Source organism: Poromitra crassiceps (assembly GCF_964638095.1).
Source record: "Poromitra crassiceps genome assembly, contig: HAP1_SCAFFOLD_102, whole genome shotgun sequence".
In the NCBI taxonomy this organism is placed as follows: Eukaryota; Metazoa; Chordata; class Actinopteri; order Beryciformes; family Melamphaidae; genus Poromitra; species Poromitra crassiceps.
In genome coordinates, this window is record NW_028152240.1 from 211,648 (window position 1) to 234,249 (window position 22,602).

Genomic DNA, 22,602 nt, shown 5'->3' on the forward strand with positions numbered 1-22,602 from the left:
GTTGGCCGATCTTGTGTGTTTTGTGTGGATTGGGTTTCAGAATGGTTATGAAAAAAAATGAGAAGAGATAACCCATCCAAGTGTATTGATTCATGGTTTACTAATATGCATTTATGATGCAAGTATTTGGGCACATACACTGATAAAATCAGGAGTATTTATGGCTGCAGTGCACGGTAGTTTGAGTATCTCATAACAGGTTTATAACCTAAATGTTAGCTTATTGACATGTCCAATTCAATTTCATTACTGTCCATGTATCCACGTTTGGGGCTGGGAGGTATAATTAAAATGTCGGGATGCCATTTTTGAATTGGGGGAGAGTGTGACAGGATGACAGATATGAAGAAGATGTTTAGATGTTTATGTTCATTGTTATGTTATATTTACCTTGGGGGACCAAATTTTATTTAGTTACGGCACTAACAAACATTCAGTATATATTGTGGTTGATAATGCACTACAGGATTTACGCCACAAGGCGGCATCTGTGAGCAAGTGATAACTGGTAAACGAGATACGGGAGAAGAAGAGTTGTTTTTCCGGTGTGAAGCAGTAGAATGCTAGCTGTAGCAACAGGCAGCAGCAGTGGTCGAGCAGCAGAGGAGTAACGGGGAAGGATAGACGCTGTTTGTGTTAATTTTGAAGGATAGACGCTGTTTGTGTTAATTTTGTTGCCAGTACTGAAGTAATAAAACCCCCCTTGGGACGAAACTCAAATCCAGTGTCCGCCTCGAATCTCTGGCTGCAACATTGACACGCTCTCATTTCACTCTTAGCAAGTTTAAGGATTAGTGTTTGGATTAATATGTTTGGATTCAAATTATACTATAATGCAACATTGTCCAGGTTGAATGTATGCAGTTGCTCAGATCTTCATCTCATCATATTGGTTCAAAGCACGACAATAATCATCATTCCAACTGCTTTATTGTGAAGGGATCCATCTGACCAGGTTAGATGTAAGAGGTAATGAGTTGTTGAAAAGGCCTTACCATCAGACTTGACTAGCTGCCTTGCTGCCCACAGCTTGTAGCGTCCACTCTGCAAAAGAAATCAACACTTAAGTCAAAGTGCCAAAGAAATGAGGTTGACAATTGAGGCTTATGTTTGATCAGGGCTTTGGTGACCAAGTGCCATGTGATAATTAGTCATCCAGAAATATAATGGGTGTTTATATTTCATTTCATCCTCTCAAATGACAAACCATCACAAACACCTTTCCCTTACTTTCAACATGGTGGGCAATCAGACATTAAAAATGGGCTGAAGTAATTTGTGATAAGGACTGGTGTTTTGGGTAACAAGTAGGCCAAGGTAATTTTTCAGTTTTCTACAGATGATAAAAGTGCAGTTTGAAATCTTTCAAATGATTGTACTGTATCGTACATTGAGGTTAAATGTCTGCAGTTGCTCAGATGTTCATATTATCACATAGGTTCAAATCGGGCTCATTCATCCTCATTGGACCTGCATTATTGTGAACGGATCCATGTTATGAGGTAATGAGTTATTGAGGCCATTTACACCTGGCAATAACATGTGTTTTCTGCCATCAGATTGCAATCAGATTGTGCTTGACCACTTGAAAGTACAGGTGTAAACGCCTCCAAGACACATTGAAGACCGATTGCAATCTGATCTGCCAAACCACCTCCGGAGGTGGTCAGGGATGCATTGTGTACACATTGAACACAAGTGTAAATGCAATGTGTCCTCTCAATCTGCATACAGCAACTGTATGCGGATTGAGAGGACACCCATTTTATGTAGGCACTGGGCAGTAGGGATGCGTGTACACGGATATTAAATCATATCCGTTTAGAAAAATCTATAACCGTTTACACGTCTTTTTTTGTGTGTCCTTTTAAATAAAGTTTTGACAATGATTTTACTGTGTCCTGGACTCGCAATCATTCATTTCTCCTGAACTCTCTCTCGTGTAGTTTACCAACTAATTGACATTTGTATATTTATTACATGAATACAGTACATATAAGGTAATGAAACTGGCAGCTCCATTATTTAGCCTAATGAATGTTATTGACTTTAAAAATACATACAGTAAGTTAGGCCTCCAGCTGTTTCAAACACAGCAGTCTCGCATAGACAGAGACGCGGCCATCTTTCCACAGACTGACAGGCAGACAGAGATGCCGTGATCCCTTGATATACAGACAGACATGCACCGAGTATCGCTGCCGTATCTCGTTGGCTCATTTTTGGCAGTTTTTAAGTTAACAAGGCCAGGTCGAAACCTGGCATAGGGCCGGTGTGCTCAGTAAAGTGCAGAACTCTGCCAAGGTGTATTGAGTCATTTGTGTTCAGTCTAAAATTTTGGCCCCTTGAAACCAGATTAGAGGACCATTTACATTAAGATTAGACTGTTTTTCAGTCTTAACCATCAATTTGCTACTCAAATTTACTCATTTGAGTGAGTGGCACTGCTCTTGCCCAGATGTAGCCATATAGGTAAAACACTAATATTTTCTGACTCACCTCCACCACCACCTGCTGATGTCTATATTATTTAACCATCTCATTCTCTTTAACAGTCCAACATTAAATCTATCAAATAAAATTAAAGCAAGAGCTTGTCCTCAAATAAAATGAATATAGTGCAATTCAAAATAAAATAGTAGAATAAATTCAATTCAAGTCACTTTCAGGAGGAATACCAAAAACCTTGTGCAATGTCAACTGAGTTTAGCAGCAGTCCAACATAAAATCATCATCTTACAGTACAATGGTGTGCAATTTTCAGTAACAGTGCTCTTAATTTTGGAGAAAGACAAAATGCTCCATGTAAGATGGTCACACATCATCCAGACACAAGACTGTTAGTAGCATCCACACCCAACATGGGTCCATGTGAAAGGATGGGAATGCGCACTGGAAGCATGTGTGTGTTTGTGGCCGTCCGTGCATGTGTTGATGTGTAATCGTGTGACAATAAAGACGGGCTTGTCCGTCTGAAATCGTGGAATCGACTGGAATGAGGCACGCGACATGTTTGGAAGAGTGTGCTGATGTCAAATGACGCTCCGCTGATGGGTAATGTGGCTAATATGTTAGCGGCTAACTGTTACTTGTCGTTACTTTACATGGCAGTAAAACGCCACCGAATGACCAAATTGATTTGACTTTCAACCATCTCGATTTCCACTTTCCATACGGACCGCCAGCATTGGTTAGTTTATAACGTGACTATATTTATAATGTTTATAACGTACTCCAGCTTCCGGTTTATACGATCAGTCTGAATACAGCCAGGGGTTGGGGCTATTGCGCAACACCGCAAACCAGTCGGAGTACGTTATAAACGTTATAAATTGTCACAACGTTAACAACTAACCAATGCTGGCGGTCCGTATGGAAAGTGGAAATCGAAATGGTTAAAAGTTAAATCAATTTGGTCATTCAGTGGCATTATACTGCCATGTAAAGTAACGACAAGTAACAGTTAGCCGCTAACATGAGCTACACTATTTTTATTTTGTGACGATTGGGGCGCGTCGAGGCACGTAGCGTGCGTCTACGTCATCGATTACGTCGACTCGCCGGGACAGCCCTAGTCCGAGGAGCAAACGATTATTCACATTCACAGTTGCTTTACATTAGGACAAAAAAGACGATACATGTCAACTCCTCAAAAATCGAATCAATAAATTCCTAGTCGGACCGAGAGAGGCACCAGACGGTGAAATGTCCGACGACCGGCTCTTGTGGAACTCTCTGAACGAGCTAGCCACAATATTAGCCAGAGGTGCATTACCGCCACCTACCGGACTGGAAAGCGGAAAGACATTACAACGCCTGCATCCGTGCTAAAATGGTCTGGGCGACAGAGTGGAATGTAAGGGCCCTGCTGTGCATTCTGCACACCGGCCCCAAAAATAATAAAAATACTGTAGCTTTAAACATTTTTTCCATTGTTCACACTTGTGACAAGGCCCAAAATGAACCCTGTAAGTGGAGTATTGATCACTATAAGTAAATTATTTAAACAGCATTTGTATCAGAATGATTCACTGTAAGCGGATTCCACTGGATTTATTGTTATTGTTTTGGTGGAATGCCACTGTAGAAAATGGAATTTTGTGGAATGTTTAAAGCCATTTTTCCCACGTTTTACTTTTAGACACCCAACAGATGAAAATAGTCCTAGCTTTTGATCTAAGAGAGCTATCTCAGTCATTCAAAATGTTTAGGGGCACTAGGGTTGCACGATATACCGGTATTAGTATGGTACCGCGGTTCCCTGCCGTTAAAAAGGATACTATACCACGTTAATTTAGTACCGATACTTAAAAAAATGTTATGGGTTGCGTCAGTGTGCGACCGTGGTGTTTGTTAGCGGAGGAGAGAGACACAGCGGCATTAAAGTTGAGAGCCTGTGTCCCACTTCACGTGAAGGCAACACAGCCTTGCCTTGAACCAATGGTGACTCGTGAAAAGTGAAAAAAAGCTCTCTCTGATCATGTGTGGGCGTGCCGACTTTCCTTCTTCCCTCTCTGCTCGCTCTCTGGCCACTCAGTCCTCAGTCACTGCAGCACCCCGACACACAGGACAGACACAGCGAAAATGGCAGCGGCGTCTTCTAGTCTTGCAAGCCGACCAACGCTTGTAGAAAAAGCAGATGCACGAAGCGAAATATGGAAATATTTTGCTTACGTTGCCGACAGCGAAGGCAAGCCCGTGGACACATCAAAACCAGTGTGTAAAAGGTGCTTCAACGCGACCAAAGCGAAAGGCTAAAACACATCGAACCTGGCTAAACATCTTGCCGACAGGCATCCCGACCTGTTCAAAGAGTTTAAAGACCGACAGGTTAGCGAACGTGAACGATAAACATACGTGCCCTCAAATAAGTCCAACGAGTATTGTGTGATAAGCGAACTTGTTTCACTGAAAAAGTTTGCTTGTCACAATAGCCTACTCGTTTACAGTGAAACACGAGGCAATGTGCTGGAGCACATATATCTGCCAAGGAGCAAGTCATGACATGTAACGTTTAGGGGAGGGGACATCAGATGACTGCATACCATGTACAATATTTAATAACACTATGGTCCTCAATGCCAGTGTTATTAAAGCTTTTACATGGTAAGCAGTCATCTGATGTCACCTATCCTAATATTTACAATAATCCCAATTACGAATTCATTGTAAAAAAACACCTAGCCTACATGTATTGGGGGGGGGGGGGGGATACACCACATAATAAACCTACATTTCAATAGCCTACATTTATGTGTGAAAATAATATATATTACTAGATTAACCATAAATCAGGCACTTCATGTTAATGAAGCTTAGGAGCTGCAAGTGTAACCTACATGTAAAATCACACTGTGGTAACTAATATCATCTTGCACTTCTGAATGCAATTTGAGCTAAATACACCCAACACAAGGGCAATATCAATTGTCAGCAGTAACTTACAGTAATGCCACATTACGACAGTAGGTGGCAGCTTTACGGCACTTTGAAAAGCCTTACTCAAAGGAAGAGCGCACGCCTATGAGCTCTGTAAAAGAAAGTGAATTTAAGTGCTAAACTAGTCTACTGCCGTGGAGTGCCTGCTGAAATATCGTTCCTAAAACGTTTACCTTTGATACTAGGTAAGCTGATTCAAGTTTTGTGTCCTTGTAAACTAAGTTACCTGTGATGTTAAAATTGGCGCAATCGTTTATTTCCTGGTTAGCACCACAACGTAGCATGCTCATTGTTTGAATTCATGTCCGCCTGTGTTGTCCGTTTCATTTTATTTTACTTGCCTCAAATGTTACATGTTATGAGGAACATGTTGGTTGAAAGTTTATTAATGTATGTGCCATGTGTTGAGTTCTTACTTAGCCAATGTAGCCTATTACCTCTGATGAAGACTGACTAAATAGTATGCAGGAAGTGATTCTTTCTGTTTACATTCTTTATGCTAACTTTGAAAAGCCTTACTCAAAGGAAGAGCGCACGCCTATGAGCTCTGTAAAAGAAAGTGAATTTAAGTGCTAAACTAGTCTACTGCCGTGGAGTGCCTGCTGAAATATCGTTCCTAAAACGTTTACCTTTGATACTAGCTTCACTCTCCATGTGCGGAGAGTGAGTGAACTGCACCAGTGATCCTGCCAGGAGCGTGTCAGCGCAGGAGACAAGGGGAGAAGGGATCTGTCGTCTTCTCTACAGCCGGAACCTTGGACTGCACTACTGACCTGGACCAAGGGGGATTACCGTGGCCTCACTGTAACTTTTCCAACTCCATTCAATCTATCCTACATCTATCCAAGTAAGATCGTTCCTCATACGGATTAAAAGTCTTCACCAGGATTAAAAAGGCAACAAGGAACCATTCATCTTTATTATAGGATACTTTTCTCTTTAAAAAGGAAACGAACAAAGCTGAGCTCAAAACTTTAGTAAGTTGTGCACAAATAGGTTACGCTGCAGCAGAAGTATTATAGGATTTATTTTGGGGTTTATTTTATTTTATTGTCATGGCTGAATTCTGTTAACTTGAATAATTGTTTGTCATTGTGTTTATGGGAAAATGCCATAGAAAGGAAAAGAAAATCAGATGAGTTTCCCCGTGCCTCCCCCGGGAGGCACGGGGAGAACATGCAAACTCCACACAGAAAGGCCCTTTTGACGGCCCCACCCGGGCGGTGGGCGCTCGAGGACATGCAGACGGGCACGCATTCCTTCAGTGTTCACAGCATCCCAGGTGGAAATCGAACCCAGGACCTTCGAGCTGTGAGGCGACAGCGCTTACCACTGCACCACCGTACCCCCCTCTGTTACATTATCTTACATGATATAAAATATATACCTGATCGTTTAGCCTGTGGTACAGGCATGCACAAACAGCAGCAACAAACAGAGACTGTGAGTAAAACCTTTGACTGAATTTAAAAAGGAGTATATGTGCAACGTGCTTGCTTGGTATAATTCCAGTGATCCTTGCTTTCGTCAATTTGAATGTAGCACTATTTTTTTTAAACCAGGGCATATGATGTATAACGCTGCTGAATGCACACTGTGTGTATAAACCAGGCAGAATAGCTGAATATCCTCGTTGTGGTGACCATGTGGATAGACATAGATAGACTAGTATATGAGGCGTTGAAATGACGGTTGATCAGAGAACGACGTCAGATAAACTTTCATATCAGCCTATCAGATCGAACGTTGAGTCGACCTGTGATCAATGTTGAAATGTTTGCCTCTAGTCTCTACTTTACACTGCTACGGCCCAGGCAGCAGGCGGAGCTGTTTTGATGTTGAGTGCGCGACAACAACATGCAGCGTTGCCAAGCCAAAACAAAGCAAAGTTGGCTTCATATTATCGGCAAAGATTTAATTATCGGAATAAAAAACAATAAGGTAAAATGTCCCATATCTGCTGATAATTTATCGGGTCCATATCGTACAGTACATCCCTATTCCTAATTAAATGTATTAAATGCAGTCAAACATCACTTGGTAGATACCTTAGTTGGAGCATAGATCACTGCACCATCCTGAACGTGCACGCGTCCTGCAGTCACCATCATGTCCCATCACAGCCAGGTACCTTTAAACAGACGAGCCAGTGTCAGTGTCAGTGGATCTCCCACATCACAAACACTGCGCCCAGCCCGGCGATTTCATGAACGGGCCCGAACAAAATTATTTTCGCTTGTGAAACAAATGTTCAGTGTCAAAATCATAGGCAGCGTTGTGACGGTTTGAGTTTGACTTATCCTTCCTTCTTTATTCTGTATTATTTTGTTAGGGGTGCCAGCCAGGTCTCTCTCCTAGCATTTAACACATTCACTGCCAACAGTTTTTTTTTACTGTAGGTAGCTTCTGCCAAGGGTTTTTTTGAGGATTCTGGCTCATCTTTCAAGAGCCGAGGATTATTTTCTTCTAGGACTTTGTGAACACAAAATATCTCAAAATAACTAATAGAATGTGTGCTTTCTCTGTCTAAAAGAGTTTCAATCATGAGAGACCAGAGGGTAAGGTTAATCAGCAAGCTTTATTAAAGTATGGCATGGCGATAGGATTCATGGCCTGAAGCGGTATGGCATTAATTCTGATGGCGGGGATTCTTCGGGAGTCAGTACATTGGTGGTGGACTGGGGAGGTGGGTGGGGTGAAACGCGGCTTCCAGAGAAGGAATTAGATCAGCTTGGTGCAGCGCTAGAGGACAGGGAACAAGGACCGTGGTGTGCCCGGCGTGGCTATAAATACTGCCACGTCATGGCCTCGGCACTGACGACACTAACGCCGTCACCTAGGCAAGTGCGTCACTACTGCACTGACGACATTAACGACGTCACGCTGGGATTACCGCACTTGTCGTCACGCTAGGATTACATGTGATGCTGAGGTCGCTATGTCTCTAGATTACGTGTGGCGTGAGGCAGCGTGACTGGTCTTCATCTTGAAACTAGGCCGAGACCATCATTTCAATCATGAGAGACCAGAGGGTAAGGTTAATCAGCAAGCTTTATTAAAGTATGGCATGGCGATAGGATTCATGGCCTGAAGCGGTATGGCATTAGTTCTGATGGCGTGGCAGCATGGCAACTGATTCTTTGGCGTAGTGACTCCGAGGCAGGATGCCTCTCTTCTTGAGGCGGGAGGGCATCTGCTCGGAGAACCAACCAAAAGAGAGAAACCTGAAAGGCCAACCAGTCTGCTCGCCTCGCGATACAGCGGGTGCTGGGCGGAAGGCGACGCTTGTCGCCGACCGGTTGGCTGGGCGGAAGGCGACGCTTGTCGCCGATACAGCGGGCGCTGGGCGGAAGGCGACGCTTGTCGCCGACCGGTTGGTTGGGCGGAAGGCAACGCTTGTCGCCGATACAGCGGGCGCTGGGCGGAAGGCGACGCTTGTCGCCGACCGGTTGGCTGGGCGAGAAACCTGAAAGGCCAACCGGTCTGCTCGCCTCGCGATACAGCGGGCGCTGGGCGGAAGGCGACGCTTGTCGCCGACCGGTTGGCTGGGCGGAGGGCGACGCTTGTCGCCAATACAGCGGGCGCTGGGCGGAAGGCGACGCTGGGCGGAAGGCGACGCTTGTCGCCGACCGGTTGGCTGGGCGGAAGGCAACGCTTGTCGCCGATACAGCGGGTGCTGGGCGGAAGGCGACGCTTGTCGCCGACCGGTTGGCTGGGCGGAAGGCGCCGCTTGTCGCCGACCGGTTGGCTCGAACCCCCCCCCAAACTGCACACCTAGAACACTTCGAGTAGTCTGCTGAGGTCTGAATTAGTGATGCTGAATTAGTTATGTGACTACAGGCTGCTCGACACCTGGAACACTTGCAGGCTGCTCGACACCTAGAACACTTCGAGTCGTCTACTGAGGTCTTGCTGAATTAGTTATGTGACTACAGGCTGCTCGACACCTAGAACACTTGCAGGCTGCTCGACACCTGGAACACTTCGAGTCGTCTACTGAGGTCTTGCCGAATTAGTTATGAGACTACAGGCTGCTCGACACCTAGAACACTTGCAGGCTGCTCGACACCTAGAACACTTCAAGTCGTCTACTGAGGTCTGAATCGGTGATGCTGCCTCAGCGTTGAGATTTGAATCGAGCCTCCTCGGTTTTGAGATTTGAATTGAGCCCACCCCTGACTACGGGCTGCTCGACACCTGGAACACTTGCAGGCTGCTCGACACCTAGAACACTTCGAGTAGTCCACTGGGGTCTGAATTAGTGGGGAGACTACGGGCTACTCGACACCCGGAACACTTGCAGGCTGCTCGGCACCTAGAACATTCACAGGCTGCTCGACACGTAGAACACTTTGAGTAGTCTGCTGGGGTCTGGATTAGTGGTGTGACTACAGGCTGCTCGGCACCTAGAACACTTGCAGGCTGCTCGGCACCTAGAACACTTTGAGTAGTCTACCGTGGTCGGAATTAGTGATTTGTTGCGGGCTGTTCGACGCCGAACACTTGCAGGCTGCTCGACACCTAGAACGCTTAATCAATTAGATCGAACATTCACAGGCTGCTCGACACGTAGAACACTTTGAGTAGTCTGCTGGGGTCTGGATTAGTGGTGTGGCTACAGGCTGCTCGACACCTAGAACACTTGCAGGCTGCTCGACACCTAGAACGCTTAATCGATTAGATCGACACCGATTCGGGGAGTCCACCACCAATGAAATGCGAAGTAACGTCTATTGCGGGGAATGCAGGAATGGATGCCATGCTTACCATGTGACGCCTAGGGGAGGAGAGATCTTTGGGCAGACAATATGGTGGCCTGCTCTGGTCGGATGTAGGCCGCGTAGGCTGACGAGGACCAGCGGCCCATCTGTTGCAGGGAGGCGGAGGACACCCCTTGCGCGGCGGCTGATGTGGCCGCGCCGATCCTGAAGGAGTGGCCGGAATAGTGCTCCGCTGGGAGGTCGCACATCTGGAGGATCCGCTTGAGGTGAAGAGTGAACCAGGCTCTTGTCATGAGATAGTGGGGCGAGATGAGGAACAGGGGGGCGGATGGGCCGGTTTGGGGTCGAATCTCTATGTAGCGGGCCATGGAGGCAAAGGGGCAGAAAGGGGAATCGTTGCGGGCAACGATAATGGAGCAGGCTCTGCCCGCCTTGGTGTGCTTAAGGGAGAGACTATAATGATCGGGGTGAAAGCTTAGGTCGGACCGGGTCACGTCCCGGGAGGGGTCGAACGACGCCGGGCATGTGAACTCGCCGACGCGGAGGAACCCATAAAAGGCTAGCAGGAACACGCACTCTAGGAGTGAATCTTGCAGGGGAGAGAAACAGCCGTCTCTCGTGCGCCCTAGAAGCTGCCGTAGCAGGGGGAGAGTTATGGGACGCCTGGAGTCGGGGGCGGTCGGGAAGGCTTTGGCGATGCCCTTTAGCAGAGCTTTTATAACGGGGACGGAAAATAGACTGGGAAATTCGGGGTCGTAGCGCCTGGCGTGGAATTGGATCCCCGCCACCATGCTACGGACGTAGGGGGGATGTAGGGGGGACGGAGGTGGCGGACGGATACGCAGAACGTTATGAAGGCACATACGTTGGGGATCAGGATTGGGAGAACGGGGAGATTGAGCGAGGCACAGAAAAAAGCGAACGACCGCCAGGCGCCGTCGTAGGCTCTGGCTGTGGAGCTGGCCAGCGCCCCCCTGATGTAGGACTGAGCGGCGTGGAGTAGCTGGGTGAGGCCGGGATCGTGAGGGAGTGCCGGGGGCCTAGGACTTGGGTCCGGGCTCATGAGAGGGTGAGAGCCGAGAACGGGGGAAGCGGCATTGGAGACGGGTCGGCTGCCGGATGGAGGTTGCGGAATGCCTGAAAATTAAAATGAGAAAGGTGGTCAGCAAGGATGTTAGAGTGCCCGGGGAGGTGATGAGCAACCATGATAAAATTATGGGTGACCGCGAGCCAAGTCAGCCGCCGGACGAAAGGCATGATGTCGGGGGAGGAGGAGCGCCCTTTGTTGACTATGGCCACTGCCGCTGCATTATCGCATTTGACGGCTATGCGTTTCCTCGCCCAGGAGCGTCCCCACAGGTGGCACGCGACCACTATGGGAAAAATCTCGAACAGAGCGGAGGACTGATCCAGGTCGGCGAACTGCTTTGGCCATGCCCCGGCGAACCACTGCCTTTGGAAGAACCCCCCAAAACCCCGGGACGGGGCCGCGTCCGTGAAAAAATTTAGATCGTCGGCTGACGAGATGACGTCGTCGTAGAAAAAGGAGATCCCGTTCCAGTCATTTAATAGGTGGGACCAGAACTTGAGATCGGACCGGCAGCCTTCATCGAGGGTAACCGGGTCGTGATGCCCGGGGACTGAGGATGCCAGATCGAGTAACCTCGAAATGAATGAACGGCCCTGGGGAATTATGCGCATGGCGAAATTTAGATGGCCGAGAAGGGATAGGAGCTCTCGTTTTGAGATCCGGGCCGCTGCCGTGTGAGAGTGGGCTATCTCGCGGATCCGCGTCAACTTCTCAAAGGGGAGAGAGGCCTGCATGAGTTCGGAGTCGAGGTTAATGCCCAGGAACTCGAGTGCTGCTGCGGGGCCGGAAGTTTTCTCCTCTGCTAGAGGCACGCCCAGCCTTTGAAATAGTTCCTTCAGCTTGCTTAGGGAGACCGAGGGCGCTGACGGAGGGTCGACTAACAGGAAGTCGTCTAGGAGGTGGAGCACGGCGGGGACGCGCACATTGTTTAGCAATATCCAGCATAGCGCTTCTGACAGTGAGTTGAAGATGGCAGGGCTGCTCCTGCAACCGAATGTGAGCCTAACCGCAAAGTAAAACCTGGACTCCCATTTAACCCCGAACAGCGCCCATTGCGAGGGGTGGATGGGCATGACCTTGAAGGCATCTGATATGTCTGCTTTGGAGAGCCAGGCGCCTCGGCCCGCGAGCTTGATGAGGTGGATGGCGTTATCTATGTTGGCGTAATAGAGAAGGGCTCGGGGGGAATGAGGCTATTTATGCTAGGGATGGGACCGTGGCGGGGCGAGGAAAGGTCGAAAGTCAACCGTTTCTTCCCGGAATACTTACGCGTGGCGATGCCAATTGGGCTTGTCCGGAACACCGGGAAGGGGGGGGACTTAAAAGGGCCGATTACGAATCCTTTGGAAACCTCCTTGTTGAGCAGTTGGGAGACTATCTCGGGCTCCTTCAGGGCTGATTGCGAATTTCTGGAGACAAGGGAGGTTGTAGGGGTTGTGGTTACACCGACCTTGAAACCCTGAGAAAGGCCGGTCAGTAAGTAATCGACGAATGCGCGATTGGGGTGCTGGGAGAGTTCCTGGGCTAGGGCCGGGACGTCGATGGGCGTGGACGGGTGGCATTTTAGGGCCGTTGAAAGCCTGTTTTGTCCCTATTGGTGTTGGGGTCCTGCCTCTGGGGGCGGAACCTTCGGGGGCAGATGGAGCGGGGGTGGGCGTCCCTGCAGTCGGAGCACACGTGTAGGTACGAACAGTTAGCGTAGGTACATGATTTCTCGTTGACATTTCTGCATATTGTCGGGTAGTATGGGACACCCACCTGATGGCTCGAGACGGACCCGTTGGGGACCTGAGCCGTGCGGGTCGAGCGGGGTGCGCCGTCGCGGCTGGCGGGAGGCTGGAAGGCCGCCTTTGGGCAGAGAGGCGCCGTGTGCCCTGCTTCGCCGCAGGAGAAGCACGTGATCACCTGCCCTGCCCCTCCCAGCATCGTCATTAGGTCACCGTCCAGGATGGACCAGTCTACCCGGGAGTTAGCTTCGGAGATGCTCAGGGCGGCCTTGTGGGAGAACGCTTTGTGGTATTGGTAGAAGACGCCCCTCCCGAATCTCAAGGCGAGATCCGCTATTAATGCCAGATATCTGTCCAGCTCGGCTCGGCGTTCGGGGTACACTGTACAAATTACGTCACGGAAAACTCCGAACGCGCTCGTGAACTCCGTCATGGTGAGGTCCCTGTGGAGGCGGGGGTCGGACGAACTTAGAACGCTGGTGTCCGCGCTCGTAATTTTCTTGCTGCATTCCGGTGAAGGCAGGAGAATGCTGACTAGATTGACGTCCTTGCCCTGCAGGATTTTGGACTTTTTTTTTTTTTGAATTAACGTGTTTTTTATTTTCAAACTTAGACAAGAAAATAACAATACATTACATTCAACAGACATTCCCCAATCCCTCCCCCCACCCCTTCCTCACCACAGTTCACGGTCAATATAATAGTTGTTTCCAACCATATGGCTGGAAATCCTACAATACAGAGTCAAACAAGAAAACAATACAAATGACATAATATGAGTGACTTTGCATTGAGAAAGTATTAGTTGGGTATACATATTACAGCTGGAATGTGCTACATCAATTCTGGATCAATCAGTTGCAGATTAATGGTGTCCATATAGCTAATATACGGTTGCCATATGTTCATGAACTGATTGTATCTATTTCTCAGAACATAGGTTATTTTCTCCAAAGGTATACATTTATTCATCTCTGAAAACCATTTTGACAAGGAGAGAGGGAAGTCTGATTTCCAGGATTTTGGACTTTAGCTTGGGAGAGATGCCGGGCCGACTGGGGAATGTAACGCCTACCGAAAGTAAACTCGGGCAGCGCTGAAGCCAGGGAATACATCTGGGCAGGAGGAGCAGGTGGCGCGCTGGGCTGGGCTGAGGCCGCCGCCGGTTGGAAGGGCCACATCTGGGCGGGAGGAGCGGGTGGCGCGCTGGGCTGTGCTGAGGCCGCCGCCGGTTGGAAGGGCCAAAATGGGTACGGTGTGGCGGGTAGAGCAGGCAGCATGCTGGGCTGCGCTGCGCCCGCCGCTGGTTGCCTGGGAAGGAATGGGTGAGTGGGAGGAGCGAGGAGCATGCTGGGTTCCGCTACTGCTGCCGCCGGTGGATAAGGCATGGGGGTTGGGTAAGGCATGGGGGTTGGGTCTGCGGGCACCGCTGGTTGCGTGGGCACCGCCTGCTGGACTGGTGGCTGCGCTGGGCGCATGGCCTCCAGGCAAGCCTGGAACCCGCTAAGGGTCCCTGCTATAGAATGCATGGCTGCGGCCAGCCCCCCCCCCTGCCGCCTGGGCGGGGCCGGGGGGCCTGCCGCGGCAGGTGGGAAGCCTGAGGGGATTTGCGGAGCTGTTGGCCTGCCATATGCCTCAGGCGGGGCGGCTGAGCTCCTCGCGGGAATTTTAGCGCCGATATTGATTTTCGCGGCGATTTTTGGCCCTAATGGCCTGCCGTATGCTTTGGCCGGGGCTGCGTTTGCTTCCCTCCGCGCCCCCGAGTGCTCGTGCCCGGGCCCGGAGCGCTCTCCACTTCGCCCCTTGCGCGACTGCGAGTTGTTACTTGTCCTCGTGACTTGGCACCGTTTGCTTTCTTTCCTCGGCCGCACGCCCTACCTCTGCTGCGCGCCGGCCCCGCTTGCCTGCTTTTGGCGATGAGGTCCCCCGTCTGAGATGCGTTTGGTGCTGCCGAAGCCTGCTGCCGTCCGCTCGCCTGTTGCAGCCCGTGCCCGGGCGTGGATGGTTTGACGGGCAAGTCCTCGTCGGAGCTGGATGCCTCGAGCTCGAACTGGTACTGCGCCTCGAAGTCTTCGTCTTCGCGGCCCGACATGATGCAGGAGAGAACGGTGAGTGGTCTCGTTAATGCGGATGGCTGATAGCGGAATCTGGAGGAAGGTCTCGTGAATGCGGATGGCTTGATAGCAGGATCTGGAGGAATGGGCAGCTTGAGAAGTGAAACGCGGCTTCCAGAGAAGGAATTAGGTCAGCTTGGTGCAGCGCTAGAGGACAGGGAACAAGGACCGTGGTGCACCCGGCGTGGCTATAAATACTGCCACGTCATGGCCTCGGCACTGACGACACTAACGCCGTCACCTAGGCAAGTGCGTCACTACTGCACTGACGACATTAACGACGTCACGCTGGGATTACCGCACTTGTCGTCACGCTAGGATTACATGTGATGCTGAGGTCGCTATGTCTCTAGATTACGTGTGGCGTGAGGCAGCGTGACTGGTCTTCATCTTGAAACTAGGTCGAGACCATCATTAGTTTGTAGAGTTAGTAGTTATGTAGGCATTAGCAGTTGAATACAGCATGGTTTCAGCGTCTGAAAATTAAAGTTGAGATAAATGCCTTTTTGTGAAATTCGATAGAACAGTCACTTTAACCATTTATTTTTGGCATCAGTAAGACATCAGACATCTAAACAATAGTTTTGAACAGTAATTTCCTCCATAACCTCACCCCCACCCCCCTCTCCTTCAAACTCCTCCCTCCGTGGGTGTTCTCCTCCTCCCTCCGTGGCTCTGCAGCGGGTGTGTCACAAGCGAGTTTCTGCTGCCTGTCTGCTGCCTGGCGGCCCCTCGTTGGGCGAGTCTGGATGGGGCTCGCTCGTTTCTTGGGTTGAGAGCTTTGATGAAGCTTTTGCGATTCTGGGCTTTATGCTGCGTGTTTCAAAGTGTGTTGTTTTGGAACCCCCCACCGTTGTGCGCCACCGTTGTGCGCCAGCGCGAAAGCGTTTTCGCCAAACCATTCTACAGTATGAGAATGGTTTCCTCACGCTTTCCCCTGCAGTTTTGGCTCGGCTTTCTCTAGTCTGGAGAGCACTGTCGCCACTTAGTGGGTTGGTGGAATGGGTTGTACACGTTCGGTGGCTCCCATATTTTTATAGGAGACGTAGGGGGCTTTGATCCACGTCCCACCGTCAAATTTTTTTTTTTTTTTGACGAGTTGACTCGTCCACGGCAGTCAACCGTTGGTTTCTGCTTGACGAGTTGACTCGTCCACGGCAGTGAACGTGTTAAGAGTTAAGTCAGGGTTGTGTCATTCAGTCTTACCAAACCTCACAAAGGTGCACACAAAACAACATGTACACCCTGCACATTGAATGAACAAAGTTCAACCCAGCAAGAACAAATACATTAAATGCAAACATTAAAGTCCCTGGAAACCAGAAATATTTCTTTATTATTTAGCATTTTGAGTTCATCACATCACAGGAGCCTATGTTAATAAGCCACCAGCCAAATTTGAACGATGATGAACGTCGCAAAGTATATAAATTTAGGTTTGACAGTCCTGGCAAAAGTAATTAGAATCAATTATTTTTTAGAGTGTATTTTCTCCCACGGACTGTGTGGGCGTGTCCCGTCTACAGCAGGGAAATTTCCCTCTCTCAGTCAGACCTCTCTCCTCTCCTCAGAGAGGGAGAGAGAGAGAGAGATGGTTTGTGTGTGTGTGTGTGTGTTCGCGTGTTGCTGCGCGCATAGCGTACTGACGGTCATCTGTCTATCTGTCTATCTGTCTGCACGCGCGCACACACACACACACACACAGCAGCGCCGCAGCAGGCAGAGGAGAGGTTTCTACACACCGCCGACGAGACTAACGCCTACATTCCACTAGGTCCGTGTTCGGTCCGTCTGCGCTGCGGTACGGCATCGGAGCCGATACGTTTCCACTCTAATCATTGTGTCAACTCCCACCTACTCCGCTGCGTTGCGTGTCTACTCCGTCCCAGCTCCGACGATCCGGAGCTCTCCGAAAAAGATACGCAAGGGTTCTATTTTTCACGGATGACGGAGCAAAGCCGCAGCAAGTTGGGCGGAGCCAGGCATGAAATCAACAGGGCAGAGGTGTTTACAGCATTCAATATCAAGCCAGAGGACAAACATGTATGCGGAAAAGTTCATAATTGAAGTGGAAAACCACAAAATAATATATGACACGACCCATCCTTTTTACAAGGACAACACCAAGCAAGCCCACCCCTCCTCTGCTTCTCCAGTTGGGAACAATGATCTTCTGCCTGTTTGTCGTTGTATTTATCCCACATACAAATTGTCTCGCTCGATTTTACCGTGATAACCTGTGGGTCTCCTCACTCTAGCTGTCTGGCGGAGCAGAGCCGTGACGTGCTCTGCACGCAGCCGGTTAGTGTTGGCGCAGCACAGAGCACGGAGCAAAACCAGAGCACAGCTGCAACGCAACGCAAATGCAACCAGTGCAATCCCGGCGTAATCTCTGCTCTGCCACTTCGAGTGCACAGCGCTTCTGTCTCCCTCCCACCGTGTGCTGTGTTCGTTCGTTCTCTCTCTCTCTCTCTCTCTCTCTCTCTCTCTCTCTCTCACTAGTCCAGAGAGAGAGAGAGAGAGAGAGAGAGAGAGAGAGAGAGAGAGAGAGAGAGAGAGAGAACGAACGAACGAACGAACACAGCACACAGAGTGGGAGGGAGACAGACAGACAGCGCTGTGGGGGCAAAGAACGCGCGTGTACAAAGGTTATATAGAGCTTATGACGTCATAAGCTCCTGCGTTTTAGCACCTCGCGCACTGCTGTCTTCAATGAGGAAGTACTTTGTAGAATCTTGTAGAAAAGTGTCGATTTTAAGGCTTTGGGTTGAAAGTAATGTATAATAATTTCGGAGGCACACAATTACTAACATAAGACCGTAAGACGTAAGACCCTAAATAACATAGTTAGAACGTTTTTGTGGATTTTGGTTTCCAGGGACTTTAAATGCAAACAGAAACACTCAAATAATTTCAGACCACACCCAACAACTCAGTTTCAGTATATATATTGTGCAAGAAAATAGTTTCAGAGAAAAGTCATTTCCGGTCCATATCCCTCAGTTCACCCAGGTAATCCAGTCCAGGATTTACACCCGACCCATCCAGTCAGTTCAATGGTTCATAGTACCACAAAAAGTAATCCATTCCATTTACAGGTTTTCTTTTCACAGGTTATGTGCTCCCAGCAAAAAAGCCAGTCTGTCAGTCACTCCAATATGCAGTCCGCGAATCCTGAACGGGTTTTGCTGCTGCGGGTGGATGACGCTGGCTTCAGTGGCTTGGGTAAACAGCGAGACAGCTGAAAGGAGAGCATCCGAGCAGAGAGGCAATGGAGCGATTTTTTGTTTGATGTCCCATCGGACCTCTCGGTCTTTCCTCCTTCCTCCTCTCAGAAGAAAAACTGAATGAACTTATGCGGAAGGGAGTTGAATAATGGCGCGAACGGGAACGAATCCGTAAGTAGATGGGTGTATCCGGGGGTGTGTCTGTATCGTTGTGAAACGTATGGTCCGGGGACAAGTCTAGGTTGTCACACTGTGAGGGCATCACGCATGGGACAAAAGCACATAAACAGCTCGACTTGCACTATATGAGATAAGAAAGGCCACATCTGGCCATGAAATAAAACAATACATTATGATGCATAATATGCTCAAAATCACTGGTATGGCCAAATTGAGATACTTTTCCATTCCTTCTTCACAAAGAAGCAATGCTCACCTCTATTCGATTAAGGCAGCCGTGCAAGTCTCCATGCAGTGCGCATTCCACAACAAAAGAACATCGCCAGCTCAGATTGTTCATTTGTTTTGTTTTCTCCAGATAGTCCCGTATTCTGGTTTAACACGCTTTCTCTAAATTGTTGTTGTGGCCGCTGGTAGATGCGTTCCATAACACACAGTCAGAATGTAGGCTATTCTGTTGCACACTGAATGTATTCTGTTACACACTGTTAATGCGTTAATTGTAGCAATATAAGTTCATATCAGCTTGTAGCGTACGAATCGGGGGCTGTAACAGAGATCAAAGCGGCTGGATCAGGTGAGCTGGCGCTGCCCAATTACGCACAGGGGGGAGACCACGGCTTCAATGCACAGATGAAATATCATCAAAGTTGCCAATTGATTTGTACTGCCGCCACCCACGGCTCAACGGGCGTTTCTGCACTCCTACAGTTTGCCCATGACATTATTCAGGTGTTTGTTGTTTTTCTTCCTTGGGAAGAACCGTGGTGGGTTCCATAATAATGCATCGCAGTCGCACTCTTCTTCATGCTGTCGTAAATAATAACGCACAAAACACCCCTTGGAGAAGTGTGGGAACGCCGTTCCCCCGCGTTACATTAGCCCTACACCTATGCCTCTCACCTCTAGACGAGGGGACAGGGAGAGAGCTCTCAACCAGCTAGAGAGTAGATGGATTGGACTCCAGGCCTGAATGACACCATAGATATGGTCTCTTTCTTATAGTTAGTCTTTGCCATGTTTATGTTAGTCTTGGAAGACCCTGTATTTCTCATATTGTTTATTGTTCTTGTTACTTATTGTTAATTATGTTTTTCTGTATTTCTTCCTATGTATTTATACTATCTGCTAGATACTGACCTCTACTGGATTCTTTATATTCAAGTTATACTATAATGCAACATTGTCTAGGTTGAATGTATGCAGTTGCTCAGATCTTCATCTCATCATATTGGTTAAAACCAAGACAATAATCATCATTTCAACTGCTTTATTGTGAAGGGATCCATCTGACCAGGTTAGATGTAAGAGGTAATGAGTTGTTGAAAAGGCCTTACCATCAGACTTGACTAGCTGCCTTGCTGCCCACAGCTTGTGGCGTCCACTCTGCAAAAGAAATCAACACTTAAGTCAAAGTGCCAAAGAAATGAGGTTGACAATTGAGGCTTATGTTTGATCAGGGCTTTGGTGACCAACTGCCATGTGTTAATTAGTCATCCAGAAATATAATGGGTGTTTATATTTCATTTCATCCTCTCAAACGTAAAAACTGTGATCGACAACACTATGGTCATTTTCCCCCTTACAGTGAGGCAGCGCTGTGCACGGTCCCACGGATATTTCTGGTAGCAAATGACTTTCTGACACAACACAAGCCAGTAGGCTATACAGTAACCATTGATAGTATACAGTAACCTCTCTCCCTGCAATTCCCTCTCTCGTCCCCCCCCCCCCTCTCTCTCTCTCCCCCCCTCTCTCTTTTCTCTCTCTCTCTGTTTCTCTGCTTGCTCTCAGCAAGAAAGAAGCTGGTGTGTGATGGCGGTGACGCTGTGGCTATTCCAGCGCAAAACGGGCGCTAACGCAAAATTACCGCGGTTGCGAAGATAGCGCCCTTAAAGAGCATAGTGCAGGTTAGAGAACACTTTGGATTAATATGTGGGACTTTTATGTAGCAATTAGGATTCTGTTTTGTTTTTAGTTTTTTCCCCACACATAGCTAGACTGTCTTTTGTAAAGCAACTGGCATGGGCGCATGAAAACACGCAAATCAAGCAATAACACCTGTGACGTTTTTAATAACAATAAACGTTCCCTCAGATATTACCTCCGTATGCCGAGCCTCTGTCCGTCTGTCTGCGCCGATATACTTATCTGGTTGGAGATAAGTCGAACGTGGACCTTGGACGTCTCCCACCACCAGAGCGCTGTCTCTCACCCCATCTTGATTGCTGCAAACATAGGGTGGCAGGCTATAAGCATGCATCTACACATATCTTTGAGCGGGCCAAGCCATATGACCCAGATCAGGTAAGTATGGTTCAATTGTTAATTGTGTTTGCTTTTTTAGTTATAAACAGAAGATGTATAAATTACACCTTGATTTTCACCGGGGATGTGAGAGGAACAAGGAGGGAGTCCTCCAGCCCATATGCACCGCCGGACCCATCATGCCCCCATCTCTGGTTGACCTACTGTACTTGATAAGGAGGCAGATACCAAAGAGGAGGAAGGAAATAGGAGGAAGAAGATCAAGATGAGACCATTGAGGCTGACTTGAATGATGATGAAGAGGACTATTAGAACTAAAGCTTCCTCTATTAGAGCATTTCTGTTTTGGAAATTGCTCAGAAACAATAAAGTCAGACATTCCCTGAATGCTACAGGTCTCTAGTCTGTGGTTGCAAAGGTTCATGATGCTATGAATATCCTAGAGGTCACCATAGGTTATTGATTTTCATACAGTGGGAAAAAAGTGTCTTACTACAATGAAATAGCTACTCTGGGGACTAAGATAACACATACATAGTAGGGCTGTGAATCTTCACTGGCCTCACGATTCAAAAAAAATTTGAGGTCTTTTTTTTTTTACATTTTTAGCGATATTTAGAGGAATATCTCATTTAAATTAATGATTTGAGGGCTTTTTTTGACCTTTTTTAGCTACACTGTACATTACAACAACAACTGAAGCGCCAAATTTAACTCCCGTCAGTACTTGAAGTCTAATATAACAGTTTTATTTTTCTTTTATTGTTAGAAAGAGTCAGGAAACGTTTTTGTGTGTTTATTTTGTATTCAAATGTTCGTTTTAAAAATTAATTAATTAAAAAAACATATATATATATTAAAAAAAAAAAAAAAAAAAAAATCTGATTGGGCCTGGGGAAAAAGTGGGTGGGCCTAGGCCCGCCAGGCCCAATACTGGAGCCGCGCCTGTGTCACGGTCAGATACAAAATTGGACCCAAAAGCACGACCAAGAGGCAAGGTGTAACAATCCGACTCTTTTACTGAAGTCAAAAAAGCAGCGAACAAAACAGGACAGGATAGCTGGATGTGACTGGCATGAAGGACAATAACAATCTGGCAGAGAAGCAGTGGAATGGGCCTGTAGATATGCTGGGGAGCTGATTAGGGAATGAGGAGCAGGTGAGTGGGATAATTAACAGCCAGGTGAAACTAGTGAGGGGAAGACAGGCAGGTGGGAGTGGCCGGGTCTGAAATGACAGCAGAGTTAGAACAGAAACAATAATAAATTAATGTCTGAATGCAAAACATCATAACAAAACTAATTATTAAATCCAAAACCATGACAGAGCCCCCCCTTCAAGGGACGGCTCCTGATGTCCCACCGGGCTGGTCGGGATAGGTGCGATGGAAAGTTGAGATGAGCTCCGGGTCCAGGATGTTGCGAGATGGGACCCAACAGCGCTCCTCAGGGCCGTAGCCTTCCTAGTCCACCAAGTACTGGAGCCCCCTCCCTCGACGTCTCGACTTGAGCAGGCACTTGACCGTATAAGCCGGCCCACCACCAATGAGCCGGGCGGGGGTCTGGAGGGGGGCTGCAGAGGACTGACCTTGACTGGCTTAACACAGGAAACGTGGAAGGTGGGATGAATCCTCATGGGACGTGGGAGGCGCAGGCGCACGCCGCAGGGTTGATGACCTTGGAGATGGGGAACGGGCCAATGTACCTGGGAGCCATCTTCTTAGACTCCACCCTTAAAGGTATGTCCCGGGTGGATAGCCACACCCGTTGACCGGGTGCGTACTGGGGCGCTGTGGATCGCCTCCGATTGGCTGCTCGCCGATATCTCTCAGAGGTC